We start from the raw sequence: 17,113 nt of genomic DNA on the forward strand, positions 1-17,113 counted from the left end.
GCCCGCCGCGCGCCCCCTCGGCGGGCCTGGTCGGGGAGCCAACGCAGCTTTGTTCCCGGCGGCCCGCGTCGCCTGTCCGCTCCGCCGCTGTCCCCGGAGCCCGGGCGCTTTGTCTCCGCGCGCTGCCCCCCGCGACTCTGCCCCCGGCCCTTTGTTTCGCCGCCTTAGGCCCTCTGTGGGAGCCGCAGCGCGCCCCGCATCCCGTCTGCATCTCCACTTCACTGTCCTTCCTCCCGTGCCCCTTTGTTGTCTCCCTCTCCTCCGTAGCCGGGTGACCTGCCACAGCCCAGGCACCAGATTCCTGCCCCTCTTTCTTCCATTGTCTTTCTCCTGTATCCCTTCTCACCTTTTTCTGTTTGGTCCTTAGTCACCCCCAGAGGCTTTGTCTCCCCTATCTAGTGGCTCATTCGCCTAGCATCCCCTTCCTCTCGCGTCACTGCTTGCTTGATTTATCCACTGCCCACTGTGTCTGTTGAACTGTCTCAGCCCCGGGGACTCCATCTGGTGCTTCGAAGTGCGCACAGACTCTACGGTTTGCTTTTGTTGTTGGAGTCTGGTAGATGCTTGGGGAATAACTTAAGTTTGTTCCTCCGCGCCCCTCCTTTGCTTCGCACCCCTTTCTTTCGGGATCACCCCAACACCACCCCCACGCTCCCTCCCCCTCTCCCCCGTGCGCCGTTCTCCTGGGATTTAAACGACTCAGATTTTCTTTGCCATCTTTCTGGACTCGTGATTGTTTTGCTTGGTAGCAGTAGTGCTGGAAAAAGAGCTAGATTCTTGATGGTTATTGCCTTTCATTATTGCTTCTGCTGGCTCAGGCCTAGGGCATCCGTAGTAGCGTTGCACTTGGGTTACCCGAGGATTGATGAAGGGTATATTGTAAGACTGTTAGAAGTAGGCGCAAAGGTATTCCTTTTTTTCTTCTTCTCCTGTTGGTGTTCGAGAATAGTTCAAATATTCACAATGGATATTCATTTGGTGTGAGTAGGAGGTGAGTGAATTTTGATGTTGAAAACTTGTAAATGTTGGGGTGGAGAATTGTATCTCACCCACCACCCCGGGAATCTGGATCTACAGTTTAATTGTTTTCTAAGGAAGAGACATCTCTCTTTTGGTAAATGGTTTGCTTCTTAATTTAAATTAGAGTTTACCATTTATGATTGTTTGAATTTGCAGTTCGTGATTTTTTTTTTACTTTTGAATGTGTGGCACCTTGGGATCAGGTGCGGGAGAGCAGAGGGCAGTTTTGATTTGATGAATACTGACTGCTTTTAGGATCTTTGTGGAATACATTAATTACTGACAGTCAAAAGACAGTGATAGCTTTTAGTTTGGTTATCTTCTGTTGCAGCTTTAAGTTGTTTTCAGCTCTTATTGTTATGGTGATGTTAAAAGCTTGGGGTGATGACTAGGGGGTGTGGTGTAGGTATACTAATGGCCTGAATTATTGTGCTAAGATTAATGTAACAGGGTTGTTAATACTGAATGTATTGTTCAGGATTTTTTTTTCTGCTAGTTGGATCACTACTTTTAGAGGATACTTTGCCCATAGATAGAGTCATTGGAAGCTTCATCTCTTTAAAGTTGTACACAAAGGGCTGTTGATGAGTTTGTAGAAGATGAGGTCTAAGGAATGTTGGCACTTTGGGAAATGTTGGCACTTTTTAAACACGTGGTGATTAGAATTAGTAGGCTGATTTCTTTTTTCAGGGGAAATCTTTTTTTTTTATGAGTTTTCTTGTGAGAATTTTCATTTGTCTCCTATTTAGTGCATAACTCTGGAAGTTAAAATCAGGCACACACTGGTTCTGACCTAAAGCACAGTGTAAATAGTGTGTAATAATGGAATGTAGTTTGCTCTGATTTGTGCATTTAAGAATGATCACATACAGCCTGGTCTACAAGAGCTAGTTTCAGGACAGACTCCAGGCTCCAGAGAAACCCTGTCTCAGAAAAAGAATGATCACATAAAGACACCATAAAGTGAGTTTTACAATTGAGTTGTGTTGTTTCTAAACATGGGAAACTTTATCTTAGCCAAAAGGCAGAGAGAAGTGATCATTTAAGAATTTTAATGAAATAAAAAACAGCACCTTAATTAGACAGCAGTATATTTAGACATTTATGGGATGGACTGTAGCCGGAAAACTTTCTGAGAATTGACAATTTTAGCTTTAAATTTATTATCCCCAATGTTTGTGGGGAAACTGAGACTGGTTTGTAGTATTTTAGATTGATTGCACACTTCTAGAGCAGTCACAGTTAAATTTATGTAAAAATCACTTCTTGTCATATACTCACAGATTTCTCCTATTTCTTAAATGGATAAGATAAAAAACAAAGGGTATACTGCTATTGCCAGATGTAATTCATTAGATAACTTTTGGTATCATAGATGGGTAAGGCATTAGAAGAAAATGATTGTTTTAAAGTTCTTAAATGTTTTAATTCTGAGGTTCACTTCATTTTTAGAAATAAGACTTGGCTTGAAAGCATTATTTTGCATTTTGCTTTCTCCCAATACTACATTCATGTTATTTCAGCTAGGGGCAGTATTTTCTCATGGATTGACTAAAAGTTGTTATTTTTGGCATCTGGCTTTGTGATTATTTCCAAGTTATTCTGTTTCCTCTGCCAGTTTCCTAACTCTGTAGAATGGGAATGGAATAACTTGCCACATCTGCAGAGATGCACCCTGGGGTTTTCAGAACCCCCTTGGATGAACAGTGTGCTTAAGATCTAGGAACTGTTATTGAAATGAGCTGATGTGAAGTAGGTCATATTTTATAGGAAGTCAAGTAGGAGGTTATGGACTAAGTTCTTGGCAAGTTATAGGAGTGACAGTAGAATGAAAAGAAAACCCAACCATGTATTATAGTTTGTATAAAAGATAGATCTTTCTTATAAATTTAGAGGGAGAGGGTCAAGCAAAATAAGCTTGTGTAAGAGATTGAAGCTCTATTAAACCAAAGTGTAATGGCACATTGTAAAATCATGGGATGCCTTTTTTGATTTCTGCATGTAGTAATACTTTTTAAAAGATAGTAAAGAATGTTTTCCCTGTACTCTTAGCCAGGTCTGTTAATAGTAATGACAACTTTTATATTTGGCCTACATTTTTTTGATGCTTTGTCATATGCTTTCAAAAGAATATTTTCTAACCACTAGGACATAAGTTTAGACTTGACTCTTGGTTTTAGGGAAGGTTTGTTACTTTTTTTGTACTTGCTACCTACTGATGAAACCCCTTGCTCCTTTTGATAGCTCCTTTTGTCAGTCAGGTGTCATCTGGTCCCCCTAGCAAAGTTAGGCTTCCACTTAAGAGTGGACTGTTTTTAGTAAGCTAAAAACCTTTACTTCTGAACCAGTGAGAGAAGGTTGCACCATTCAGCCCAGGCTGGCCTGGTGGTTAAGATATTCCTGCCTAAACCTCCCCAGCACTGGGATTACATTTGTGCACATTCCTTCTTTCTAATTACTAAGAACTGATAGTTTTACAGCCTAAACAACCCCTTTACTCTGTCTTGTCCTTAATGCCACAATGCATGCTGACATCACTTCACCTATTTTTTACCACAGGCCTCCTTCCCCTTCTAGATTTACCTCTAGATTCTCTAGCTTCCCCATGGCCAGAGCAGTGTTTCTGAACAGTAAATCAATCACTCTAGTTTAAAAAGCTTTCAATAGCTCCCCCTACAGCCTTCACTAGGAGAAGCAGCAGACTTTGAGGTCACTTTTAAGCTTTGCTCTTTCTGTCTGTGTTGGGTTCCAGTTCTGTTTTTCTTTTCCCTTAAATCTCTGTAATAGAATCTGGCCTATTCTTTCCTCGTCCATCAGTTGCAAGGTAATTATTCCTAATTCAGAGGGTTGTGAAGGTTAAGTGAGATAGTAGTTGAAAGCATTTATAGAATTCAAGGTATATACTTAAATCTTTGCTAGTGTTTCATAGCAGGTTCTCCATAGCTATTTACTTCATAGATGCCTTTTTCATCTTCAAAGCTCATATTTAAGAACTTGGAGTGTTCCTGCATAAGCTCAACAGTTTAATGCCTCCCTAAACTTGAAAAATAGGTTATTCTTTGAGACTGAGGTCAAGAGACTAGTCTAATGAAGATATTGGGCTAAGTTCCTGCTGTGTTATTAAAAGATGGATGTAATTCATTTGGAAGTATGTTACTAAATTGTAGTGTAATTATATTCAAATACTGTTAGTTACTTGGTGACAGATACCATTTTTTTCTTAATCATTTATATATCTCAGGACTTGATAGGGAGTAGTTGAAAAAAATTTCAAACAGAAGACTTACATTACTTTGAAACATGAATATACTGTGACTATATAATCTAAAGTTAGTATATATAAATTTCCCATGTAATAAAGATACTTATATATCTCTTATTTATAATTCTGTTAAGAAACTGTTGATGATTAACCTAAAGGAATTTTTAGCCTTGGGCTGTCACATAGTATGAGAAAACATAGCGAGGAACTGGGCAGTGGTGGTGCAGGCTTTTAATCAGCACTGGAGAGGCAGAGGCAGGCGGAGCTCTGTGAGTTTGAGGTCAGCCTGGTCTACAAGAGCTAGTTTCAGGATAGGCCCCAAAGCTACAGAGAAACCGTGTCTCGAAAAAACAAAACAAAACAAAATCCAGAAAATATAGTGAGGTTTATGGAAGGACATTGGGACATTGTACACTGCTGTAAATTGTCCAAGAATGACAAATATAAATTTCACATTGTGTTTTTATATGGTTTGTTATCAAGTAGATCTCTCAATAGGTTATTTAGGTTATTTATTTATTTAAAGACAAGATTTTTGGCTGGGAGAGATAGCTTAGGTTTTAGTGCTTAGGGTGTGAATTTGAGTCCCAAATGTTGGCATCCCAAGTCTGGGGAGGTTGAGACAGTGGATCTTTGGAGCCCGTAGTAGGGCTCCCCACTAGGTCATCCTAACCTCCTTGGTGAGTTCCAGGCCCCAGAGAGAGAGAGACCTTGTCTCCAAAAAAGAAAGAAAAAGAAAATGGTCAGTGACTGAAGAATGACACCAGATGTCCTCAGGCCTCCACACATGTATCCACATAGAACACACACAGTCACAATATTCGATCTCTGTGAGTTTGAGGCCAGCCTGGTTTATACCCAGGACTGTAACAGAGAAAGCCCTGACTTGAAAACAAACAAACAAAAACCATCATAATCCATGGGATTATGTATATGTCGCCACCCTGTCTAGCTGGTTTCATTATTTTTAAGTGTTTCAATTACTTCTCAGATGCATAAAAATGTCCACGAAAGCTTAGGGGATTGTATACTGCTTTGTTTTTGATCCATGCAAGGAATCAAATTAATGATTTACAGCAAAACCCATTTTTAGGAAGGATTATTTACTGGTTACTTATAGTTTCTTCATCAGATTCTGTCTTTATAAAGTAGGGAGTAATGCTTTCATTGTATGTATCTGCCAGGCACATTGTGACGATGTTACATGTGAAATTATAGAGGTCCAATAAAACAAGGTGTGAGTGATTTGTAAATAGTAAAATATAGAGCTATTTTACTGTCAGTTCCCTTGGTAACCTCTCATGGACAAGGCTCAAGATACACTTTTCTATTGCATCCTGTGGTTTGTGGGTCATGTTTTAGGAAGGCAACAGTGTGTTTAGTACATAGGACCGCAGCCCTTGAGATACGTGCTTTGACATTTTGAGCAGGCACATTTGGTAAATTACTGATTCACCAGGGATGTTGTCATTGAGTCATTCCCAACTTTGGGGTTTACTTCTTGCTGCTCATGGATCTGCTTGGACAGCCACAATAATAGAGGAATGTTGACTGCCCAGCTGCTGCTATCTTTCAGACACTGTTGGCATTTTGGATGCCTCTTACAATCTGACATTACATCATGTTGCTTATGCCTCATTAGGCCTGCTGCTGCTTTAGTGAATGAAATGATAGTCTTAATGTGTTTTTCAAACATACACAACAGATTTATGGGGGTGGAGGAAGTATAAGTGATGGTAATTGTCTATCTGTATAAATATTTTTTGCTTGTTTGTTTTGGTTTTTTGAGACAGGGTTTCTCCATGTAATAACTCTGACTGTCCTGGAACTCAGTGTGTAGACCAGGCTGCCCTCGAACTCACAGAGGACCCCCTGTGTCTTCTTCCTGAGTGCTTCAATTAAAGGCGTATGCCACCACTGCCTCACCTGTATAAATATTTGCATATTTGTTGGGTTGAGAAAATGCACAGAGGTACACACAGCATCTGTTGAGTCAGATTGATGAGGTCTCTGGCATTATTGGGGACAGTTAAACTGTTTTAGGCTTATATAAGGAAAGACAGAAACCATTTTTTAGGCATCATAAGTTACAAAGACTTGAACTGAACGTGCTGCCTGCATCTGATGGATGTGAGAGAATACACTAGAAAATCCCTCTGCCATGATTCCTATTTCCTTTAGTATATTTAGTTGCCACTAGAGCTAATTTGCACTCTTAGTTTGATGATACTCTGAATTGTTAGAATAGTTTCTCATAAAAGTGTCCTGTCAAAGTGTTACTTTGTGTTAGAGAACGTAATAGAATAGGCTGCATTATGAAGTAGAGAATCAGTGTTGCAGGGGCTTGTAAATTATAAACAGCTTTGCTTTGGACACACCTTAATTTATTCAGGATTCTAGGACATACTAATATTAGACTGGTTTGCATTGGAACAAAGTATTTCCCCCTTTTCTGTAAAAGTTCATCTGCAGGTGTACTTGTTCAAATCATACTTTTGGTTCTAATGTGAGAATAGTTCCCATGCCCCAAACCAGTTAATTCTCTTCCTAACCCTTCCACCAATTGGAGTAAGCAGAAGCGCAGAGGTCCCAAGACATGAAGGGTAACTTCATGGAAATGAGGTTGTTCTCCCTTAGAATATTTCATTAACAATATGTAGTAAAGAGACAGTTGTTGAGCACTCCTTGGTAAAGAACTCCACTGTGGCAGTCTCTTAAAAGTATCCAGTGTGCTGTATTGGACATGATTTAGTGGGAAGTGTTCAGATAACTAAAGTTAAAGAGAAATTGTGGTGAGTGCTGAGACACATGTATAGTGTTGGTAGGCACACTGGTATCCTTGATTATGTTCAATTGAAGGAGTGTTTATATAAAGATGGGTGGTAAAGGGAAGTTTTAGTTAAGCCAGAAATGTGGTTTAGGGCTCTCTGGAGAAACTTAATCAAACTGAGTCAGGGATGCATAGAATACCAGCAGGTTTTAGTTGATCCAGGGTTTGTTGTAAAATAGATTGAAATTGGTGGTAATCATAAGAGAAACAAAATAGAGGTCCATTTTGGGGATAGGCCTAGGAATGGAAAGTCAAAACAGCTTTTTGTGAGCGAGTGTAGTATTGGGAACTGTAGAGTCATTGTGCTGTCACTAAAGTAGATCTTTGGTAGTGAGCATGTTAGTTAACTTCAGTTCTCATGGTGTTGATTGGAGGATTGAATACAGTAAGGGATATAAAATAACCTTTCTCAGTTTTGGAAGTAGTAGATGTTTAAGAAATAAGTCCCTATCAGACTGGGAATGAGCAGTGGATGCAGCAGCTGGTGACCAATTTCAGATTCCCCATGCTTTTCTTGTGATATCTGTGCACGGATTTTGCTTTATAATAAACGATGAAGTATCCTTTAGGGGGTGGTGGAAAGAAATGGTTCACTATCCCCCGCCTTTGTACTGTGGAATTTTCAGGTAATGAAAAGGGGATATGGTGGCGCACGCCTTTAATCCCAGCACTCGGGAGGCAGAGGCAGGCGGATCTTTGTGAGTTCGAGACCAGCCTGGTCTACAGAGCTAGTTCCAGGACAGGCTTCAAAGCCACAGAGAAACCCTGTCTCGAAAAACCAAAAAAAAAAAAAAAAAAAAAAAAAAAAAAAAAAAAAAAAAAGGGGGATATGAAAAAGAAGGGAGGAAAAAAATCTACATGATTAAGACATATGTTGACATAATGGAAGAGTGAATGAAGTGAATACATTTAAGAGAACCTATATATAAAAGTTTATTTAATTGATATCAGAATACGTATGCATATTTTTGCTGTGACAGTTAACCCTGCTCTAAAGATGTTGATTTGTGTGAGTTACATCTGTCTACTCTTTCTGTGAACTCTTAAAGCCATTTTATTTGTAATAATTAATAGACTATCTCCCAGATTACTACTTGCTGGATGAGTGACTGTGCCTGAAAAGGATTTAATAATATGTAGCGCTTGCCACTAGGTGGCGTTTGTTTTAAGTGATAAATCGGGCATTCTTCATAGAGTGGATTTTCTACTAATATGATTCATATAGAAATTGACTCTTAGATTAGATTCACCATTCTGCATTTCTGTACTCTATTTTTGAAGACTACGAAAATATCACATAGAAAATCCAGAGTGTTAAAAATTAGAAAACTAAACAGTGTTAGACTATATCCCGTAGATACAGTCTTATTGTAGGAGAATTTTTTTTTGTTGGTAAAACAACATTAGGATTTCTTTAGAGGAGAGTGTGGCAGTGTGTTTCTTAGAGGATTTTTTGACAGATGGTGAAGTGTAGTCTGTCCTGTTTTTTTTTTTTTTGACTCACCAGTTCTGAATTCTCATTACTGTTCTAGTAGTCTCTGTGTTGCTCAGCAATATGCCATTTGATGGTAGCTGTGTCCTGGGCAGTATACATTGTATATCGAATCCATTAGATTCAGGGAGCTTAAGAGCTGCTAAAGACCGTACTAATTTCAGGTTCTAAAATCCTCACTCCTTTTAATAGTCATAGACAGTTAGATAGTTCACAGGTGGTTAGACAGAGGTTCAGTGACTGAGATCTTTCTTGTTTGGTGGTTTTTTTTGGGGGGGGGCATATGCTTGTGTTGCTTTCATTCTTTTCTAGTTATTTATGCCACCGGGCCATCTGTTACTGTCTCCAGCTCTTTCTTTGTGTAGACCAAGAATGCAAGCAAGGTCTCTAGCCCCCAGGCTCAGTGGAGTGCCACTGCCAGCTGTCAGGTCTTTCTCCTTTGCTGCCATCCTATTTCATGTTTTCTTTTTGAAACAGGGTCTCAATGTGTAGTCCAAGTTGGTCTTGAATTGATTTTTAGCTCAGGCTGCCTCAAATTCACTGCAGTCCTTCCTCAGCCTCCCACTTACTGGGATTACAGTCCTTTACCTCTATACCTTCTGTTTGTATTGAGACAGAATTTACTATGTAGCTTTGGCTGGCTTTGAGTTGCAACTGTAGTGTAGTCTTTTGCTTTTCCTCCTGCCTTACTTAGTTTGCCCAGTAGCAATTTGCAGGCACTAATCACCATATTCAAGAGATGTTTTATTCTTGATAATACTTACAATGCATTGTCTATTTCTTACTGAATAGGCAGCCTCCTAGGAGGGGCATTGTCTCCTTACTGCATACCTTCTTACCTACTGAGGACATAGTTACCCCTGCCTCACTTCCCTCCTCACTACCATTTAACGACTACATACTCATCATCAAGTCTATAAGCAATACTCTTAATTACAGAGTTATTAAATCTTTTGTGTCTGTCATTTCTGCTTATGCAGATGTCAAGGAAGTGAAATAAATTCATTTTGACTTTCAAAGAGTGGTGATAAGATTTTCTTATTCACTTACAGCTTAATAATGAATGCCTTTATTTGATTAAATAGATTGCTATTTCACTGGCGTAATTTTTTTAAACAATCAAACCTTCAGGGGTTATTTATTTCATGAATATTGGCAATTCATTCTACCCTAGCCTTATCTGTTATATTCATTGTACATTTTGCACACAGAGTTTAGTGGCATGTCATTTATTTAAATCTATGGTTTCTCAATTTTATACCTAAAGTTTCTCAGTCTTATCTCCTGGAAATTGTCAGTTGGAAAATTAGGTAGTTGTTAAAGTCAGTAAGAACTCACTGTAGACCAGACTGGCCTGGAACTCAGATCCTTCTGCCTCTGATTAAAGGCGTGCACCACCACTGCCCACCACTACCTGGCTGATTTTTAAACCTAGATTTATTTCATAGTTGTGCCTTGGCTTTTTCCATAGTTACTTTGTGTTGCAGAACCTTTTCCTTCCTTTCAAACACCTGGCCTTGTGCCTCTGAGGCAAGCATTCTACAGGCTACATTCCTAGCCATGGATGTTTTTCTTAAGGATTAATGTCACATCAGTATGTACTTGATTCATTTTCTGATTGCAAAAACATTGCAAAAATTTAAAAAATTATATAAATGTATCTTATAAAGAGAGCCATTATAGTTTTATAGCAAGAAATAACTATTGTTAATATTTGTGAGTATTCTTAATTTTTTTATAAATGCAAATGCTAACATTATGTCAACAGATGTTGGAGGAGGCCGTTAGTTCCTGACCGTTGAGCCCCGAAATAATCACACAGAAACCATATTATTTAAACCACTGCTTGGCCCATTAGCTCTAACTTCTTATTGGCTAACTTATATCTTTATTTTGTTCATCTCCATTAATCTGTGTGTCACCACGAGATCGTGGCCTACCAGCAAAGTTTCAGCATGTCTGCGGTGGCAGCTCCATGGCTTTCTCCTTCTCCCAGCATTCAGTTAGTCCATGTCGTGTGTCCGTCGTGTCCCCCCCCCACCTAAGTTCTGCCCTATCAACAGGCCAAGGCAGTTCTTTTATTAACCAATGATATTCACAGCATATAGAGGAGAATCTCACATCAAAAAGATAGCCAGCAATATTAAAAAAGATGGGGTTGGGGGACTGGAGAGATGGCTCAGTTATTAAGAGCACTTGTTACTGCTTTGGACCAGGGTTTGATTTCCAGCATCTACAGGTGGCTCACAAACATCTTTAAATCCAGTTCCAGGGATGCTTGCCCTCTTCTGACCTTCATTTGCAGCAGGAACAAGTGATGTACAGATGTACCTACTGGCAACACACCCATACAATGCAATACAGTAATAATAATAAAAGGATCAGAGACTTGTTGAAGAGTCTTCAAATAAAGTTAGTCCTTAAGTACAGGTTGTATCTCTGTCTCATGGAAGTTTAAGGTCAGACTTGTTTAACTTCACCCTCTGCTTTGCTTCTACATTTGGGTTGCGCTTCCCCACCCTGTACTGACTGGCTTTGTATTTGCTTTTCCACTTGAATGTTTTCATGCTGCTACGAGGGACAAGGCAGTTCCGGGTTTAAGTAAATGTGGTAGAAAACTTTAAGGAAGGGCGATATTATTTTCTATTAGATTGCTATAAAATTAACCTTTCTAGAAATGCATTTGAAGTTTATATTAGTGTTTATAATAAAAAAGTTCTGAAGTAACAGAGTTGATCTTTAAATTTTCTATTAAAAAATTTAAGATAAGTGTTAAGCATTCTTGACATCCTGTTATTAGCTAATGCTCTCCTATTTTGTTTTCAGATCCACCCCTTCTCCCAAACTCCCAAATAACTCATTTTCTGCAGATAGATCAGTTTCTGGACTTGTAACTATTGTGTATAGATAGAGGGTGGTCTTGGGTAAGAATGACTGACTTGCTTTGTGACTAAGGTTTCTACACTTGAGAAATGGAGGAAAAACACAGTTCTTGCGAGGACCGAACACACTCTGAAGGGCCTGCAGCAAGAGGCTGGCCCTATGGAACTGCCTATGTCCATCTTTTCATCCCCTTATCTGAGAGGAAGCAACTGCTGCCTCCTCTTTATGGTACCTTGTGACATCATGGTCTCCTCTTTATACCCCTTACTTGATAAGTGTTAAAATCCAGTTTTTATTTTGTGTGTGGTGTGTGTGTATATGTGTCAGCAGTTCTGGGGGGGGGGTGTTGGTTAGTTTTTATATCCTTGACTCACTGCAGAAAACCCTACCATTTGTATATAATCTTTCCTTTGGTACTCCTCTATTTTCAAAAATATTATTAATTTTCCTTGTTCCCTCTTTGCTTTGTTACTTTGTGTCTTATTGCTTTTGGTGTTAGATCTGTATTTCTAAAACTCCTGTTGTTTGCTCTGCAAAACAAGTTTCTTGTATACACTTTATGTATCCGTGTCTACCATCTAGTAAGCTGCATACCTCATAATAGTATTGTTGTCCTGACTGTTCCCTTGTGGGACTGCTCCCTGGGAAGCATTATCTGCTGTCTCTATGTGTAACTTCCTTCTATTTTCATTTTTCCTTTTTTTGTTGATGACCAAATCTTGTTGTAGTCTTCAGGTGTCTCTTACTTTTGTAAGAATAAGAATATTTTTTTCCTCACTACTACAGCTGCCTTATTAATGAGGTTTGCCTCATCCTGCAGTTAGTTAACTGTCACTTTCTTAACTACCTCCGCCATTCCTACTGTCACCCCAAGTTATTTCAAGTCTGGCTATGGACAGCTTTTCCTCTTTTAGCATTTTGGGGGTTATACTTTTTAACCTAGTTTTGTTGTAGACTGTGTTCATGAATTTTGGCTTGGCCATCTAGTTGTTGCCTTGTATGGTGAGAGATGGCAAAATTATGTGACTGCTATTTTCATTCTGAAGTTTTGTTTTGAGTGTTTAAAAAGGTATGGGGGGAGCGGCTAGAGAGATGGCTCAGAGGTTAAGAGCACTGGCTGCTCTTCCAGAGGTCCTGAGTTCAATTCCCAGCAACCACATGGTAGCTCACAACCATCTATAGTGAGATCTGGTGCCTTCTTCTGGTGTGCAGGTAGAACACTGCACATATAACAAACAAATCTTTAAAAAAATAAAAAGGTATCAGATCTGTGTATTAACTACAAACCAAGTCGTGAAATATATAAAGTTGTTTCTCTACACAGTGTTAAGTCCCAACCCTCAGAGACGGTATGCTAAATGTAGGTGGGATAACTTTCTTTCCAACTTAGAAATTATTTTTCTTGACATGTCTAGTGTCAAGTTATAGGTTTTATAATTATTCTTACTTTTTTATTATTATTTCGAGACAGGATCCTTTAGCTCAGGCTGACCTGAAGCTAATGGGTTGCACTAGGGGTGGTTTCGAACTGGCATTTTTCCGCATTGCTGTGGTTACAATGTGAGCCACTGTGTCTGAGTGTTTTTTGACTTAGAGGTTTGAGTAAACTTGTATGTGTTGAATAAATTCGACACATCTGGTATTTATAATACTGCAAAACTAATAAAATATAAAAAGAAAAATTCATAATCTTAAGTTAAACACAAGTAACATTTTAATATATATATATATATATATATCCTTTCAAATTTAAAATAAATTTAAGTCTTTCCCCACCCCAAGTAATACGTAAAAAATGAATGGCAATTGTAGAGCCAAGGAAGGTTTTCCTTGTCTCTGCCCTGTAGATGGCCCTTGTTTACAGTTTGAAGTAGTTTTCTAGATGTCTGTGGCATGTATTGACTTGCATAGGTTATCTTCTCAAATTATGTGTTCTGTTGGTCCTTGCTTCTGTTTCTTCAGTTCGAGAGTATTAATTAGGCAGCACATTTTTCTTCCACTTGGGTCATTAAACAGTATTCTGTGTTGCTTTTGGCTCTCTGAGAGGTGTGGTTTCCTATCATTCTTAATGGCTGCTTGGAGTTACTTTCTAGCTATTTTATTTCTTTTCACTGATACATCTGTGCATGCATGGAAATGAAAAGCATGGATATTTTTTTAAGGGATTTAATGTCCATTTACATTTTATTTATGAATTGCATTTATAAATGTATTTTTCTTTTGAAGTCTTTTTTTTCTCAATTTGTTTGAGAACTTTTCTTTTTCCAAGTGTAACTGTTTTTCTAGAAAGTTTTTCTGTATTGCCTTGGCTGCCCTTAACTCTAGACCAGGATGGCCTTGAACTCAGATCCTCCTCCCTCTGCCTCCTGATTAAAGGTGTGTACCTTTACCTGGCTGCTTTCTTTTAGCCTTTTACTTAATTGATTTTATTTTTGTAAGATTTTTTTTTATGTAGTCAGGAGTTTTGTGTTTTATCTCCTTTATCCTAGGATTATGAAAGCATTCTTTACTCACTGCCCCCATGCCTTTTCACAATTAAAGAAATCTATCCCTTTAAACTGTTTGGGGAGACATTTATTGATTGATTGTTTGGTTTATTTAGATAGGTATTAAAGGGTGTAGGAGCTAACTTCTTTTTTATTTTATATGCATTGATGGTTTGCCCAAATGTATGTCTGTGTGAGGGTATTGATTGGATCCCCTGGAATTGGAGCTGCCATGTGGGTGCTGGGAATTGAACCTGGGTCCTCTGGAAGAGCAAAACTGCTCTGAGCCACTAGACCATCTCTGCACCCCAGGATCTAACTTTTTAAGGGGATAATCAGGTATACAGCATTTCTAGGTCAGAGTCATTTAGAAACCTGACAGAAATGCAAACTTTGAATTTTACCCTATACTTCTTGTACCAGAAACTTGAGGGTCTACTGCCTGCTTCAGCAGATCCTCAAGAAGAGGTGATACATGCTGCAGTTTGCAGACTCTTGGAGGGCTCCAAGGATAAGTGGATTTTGTGCCCTAGAAGCCTTGTCCACCTTGTCTAGGCTAAGACATTGGTCTCAGCAGCTCCTTCCTGCTTTCTCCATCCCAGTTTTTACCTTTTTGCTGAAATAGTCTTTACCGTGTCTACTTATGCTGCTGTTCTTTGCACCCCACCCTCTCCCTGGTTCCCACCACTCCTCCAGAAATCCCCAGTTCACCAGTTCTCCTCCCGTGGTGGACTTGAGTAGCAGTCATGTTCTCCTATCTGGTTTAACTTGTTTCTTGTCCTTGGAGTCTTGGGTCAGTTAGGGGCAGGGATATTGAGAGATTGATTTTTGAGAAATTGAGATTCCTTCTTCCATGTGGGTTCTGGGGCTTGGACTCAGGTTTGGTAGCAAGTGTCCTCACCCACTGAGCTATCTTGCCTGTACCTTGTGGGGTTTAGTTACTTATTTTTCATTTCTTTTTTAAAAGATTTAAAAAATTTTTGTGTCTTGTACATTTAACACATTCTTATTGTTTTATTTAGAAATTAGGACTCCATTCTTAGTTTGACCTGCTAAAATCTTTTTTTGTTGTTGTTTTTTGTTTTCCGAGACGAGGTTTCTCTGTGTAGCTTTGGAGCCTATGCTGGAACTTGCTCTGTAGGTCAGGCTGGCCTTGAAGTCACAGAGAGATCTACCTGCCTCTGCATCCAGAGTGCTGGAATTAAAAGGTGTGCATCACCACAACCACCATCACCTGGTGACTCGCTAAATTCTATAATATAATTTCTAATATATAAAATGAAAAATTCTGATTTTTTTTAATGTAGCTGTTTTCATTTTGTAAACTTTATTGACTTTTTTCATATTATACTTTTTGTGTTTTTCTCTTCCCAAGTCTTTTCCAGATCCTCCCCACATCCCTACCTACCCAACCTTATGCTCTTTCTCTCTTTAAAGCAAATCTAAAACAAAAAAATAAGAAACACCCCCCAAATGAAAATCAAAATGAGCAAAACATTGATAAGAAAAAAGTCAAAACAAGAAGTGAAATGAAACAAAAAACAAACATGGAATAAAATGCCCCCCAAAATACCATTGAGTTCTTATGTTGGCCAGCATGAGACCTGTCCTGAGGTGTAGCTAATGCCCACTTGAGAAAACTGCTTTTTCCTTTTCCTGTGGGTATTAGTTGTAGATAGCCTCTTGGTTAGGTGTGGGAGCCCATGTCTATGTCCCCTTCCCAGTGCTGGAACCCCTTCTGTCTTGAACCTGTGCAGATGCTGTGCCTGCTACCGCAGTTTTTTGAGTTCATCCGTATATAGCCCTAGTTTGTCCTCCATCACTTCTGGCTCTTTCCAGTCTTTCTTTTTCATAGGTCTCTGAGCCTTGAGGGGAAGGAGTTTGATGAAGACATCCCATTTAGGGACCCGGTGCTCCAAAGACTTTTTGCATATTGTGCAGTTGTGGGTCTTTGTGTTAGTTTTATTTTTATTAGTTTTATTTATTTAGATTTATTTTTAATCATTTGTACATGTGCGTGCAGAGAGGATACACGCACACATATACACACATGTACATGTGAATGCAAATGCCTGAGGAGTCCAGAAGAGGGTATTGGATTTCCTGGACCTGGATTTATAGGCAGCGTTAGCAATCTGACATGGATGCTGGGAACTGAATTTGGGTCCTTTGCAGGAGCAGTGCATGCCCTTAACTACTGAACCATTGCTCCAACCTCTCTTTGCTTATTTATTTATTTATTTATTTATTTTTATTTTTGCATTTCAGTATGAGTTTTAGAGGCCATTTTGTGGCAAGAACATAAGTGTATAGTCATGAGAAACATTCTGGCACCAACTATTGGTTATGGCATGCTAAGGAGCTTCTATAGAAAGTACTTCGAATAGCATGTAAGTTAAAGGTATTGCTATGACATTCAGTGTTCTCATAGTTTGATACTGTACGTATCGTTAATGACTTCTGTTGCTGTTTAGAGGTGTGTGTGTGTGTGTGTGTGTGTGTGTGTGTTTAAGTTAGTTCAGGCTAGCTACAGATTTATGTGCTACTATGCCTGTCTACCATTGATTCTCTCGCTTACTGAAGTGTTTTTAATTTTAGTTGTATCTAAAATTGTTTTATACATGTCATTTTAAAGTCTTTGTTTTTATAAGACAGCAGCTGTGGATGTGGCTTCAAAACTGCTGAGCCCGGTAGTGATAAGTCTTTGTGGAGCAGTGAAAGGCTCCTTACAAACTCGCCACAGCTGCAGTGAATGCTGGGCCTGTGGTTTCGGAGATGGGGGGAGACACTAATCAAGTGAGTGTTTCTGCCTTGGTCATCTTAATGCTGCTCTTTTCTTTCTTTGCCTTGGAAGGAATTTGGAACATTTTTTCTTGATTATTTTAATGATTGTTTTTTTTCTCTCCAGACATATATTGTATGTGTAAAACATTCTGCGGGTATTCTTTCTGTCATCTAGTGGTGATACTCAATTGCTGTGTGTGGTATATAGCATTATGGGTGACAAACACTACCTGTGTCCACTAAGCAGTTATAAACATTGAGTTATTTGGAACTGGCTGTTTTTCTATTTGAAAAGAAAAATCACTGTGATGGCTAATATAACTTCCTAGACCTTAGGGATTGAAAGAATGGAGTTT

The 17,113-nt window shown here is 39.0% G+C and overlaps 1 protein-coding gene across 3 annotated transcripts in view; it reads left to right on the top strand.

The window, feature by feature from the left end:
• Rbpj (recombination signal binding protein for immunoglobulin kappa J region) overlaps nucleotides 1-17,113 on the top strand; it is a 69,916-nt gene that overhangs the window by 709 nt on the left and 52,094 nt on the right. The window contains exon 1 of one of the 3 annotated variants that reach the window (XM_026785205.1): nucleotides 1,965-1,983. The exons of the other annotated variants lie outside the window; for them this stretch is intronic. The gene's annotated coding sequence lies outside the window, so the exon portion shown is untranslated. Of the gene's footprint in view, nucleotides 1-1,964; nucleotides 1,984-17,113 lie in introns of those variants that run through there. 3 annotated transcript variants of the gene reach the window in all.

Source organism: Microtus ochrogaster, linkage group LG1, assembly GCF_000317375.1.
Source record: "Microtus ochrogaster isolate Prairie Vole_2 linkage group LG1, MicOch1.0, whole genome shotgun sequence".
In the NCBI taxonomy this organism is placed as follows: Eukaryota; Metazoa; Chordata; class Mammalia; order Rodentia; family Cricetidae; genus Microtus; species Microtus ochrogaster.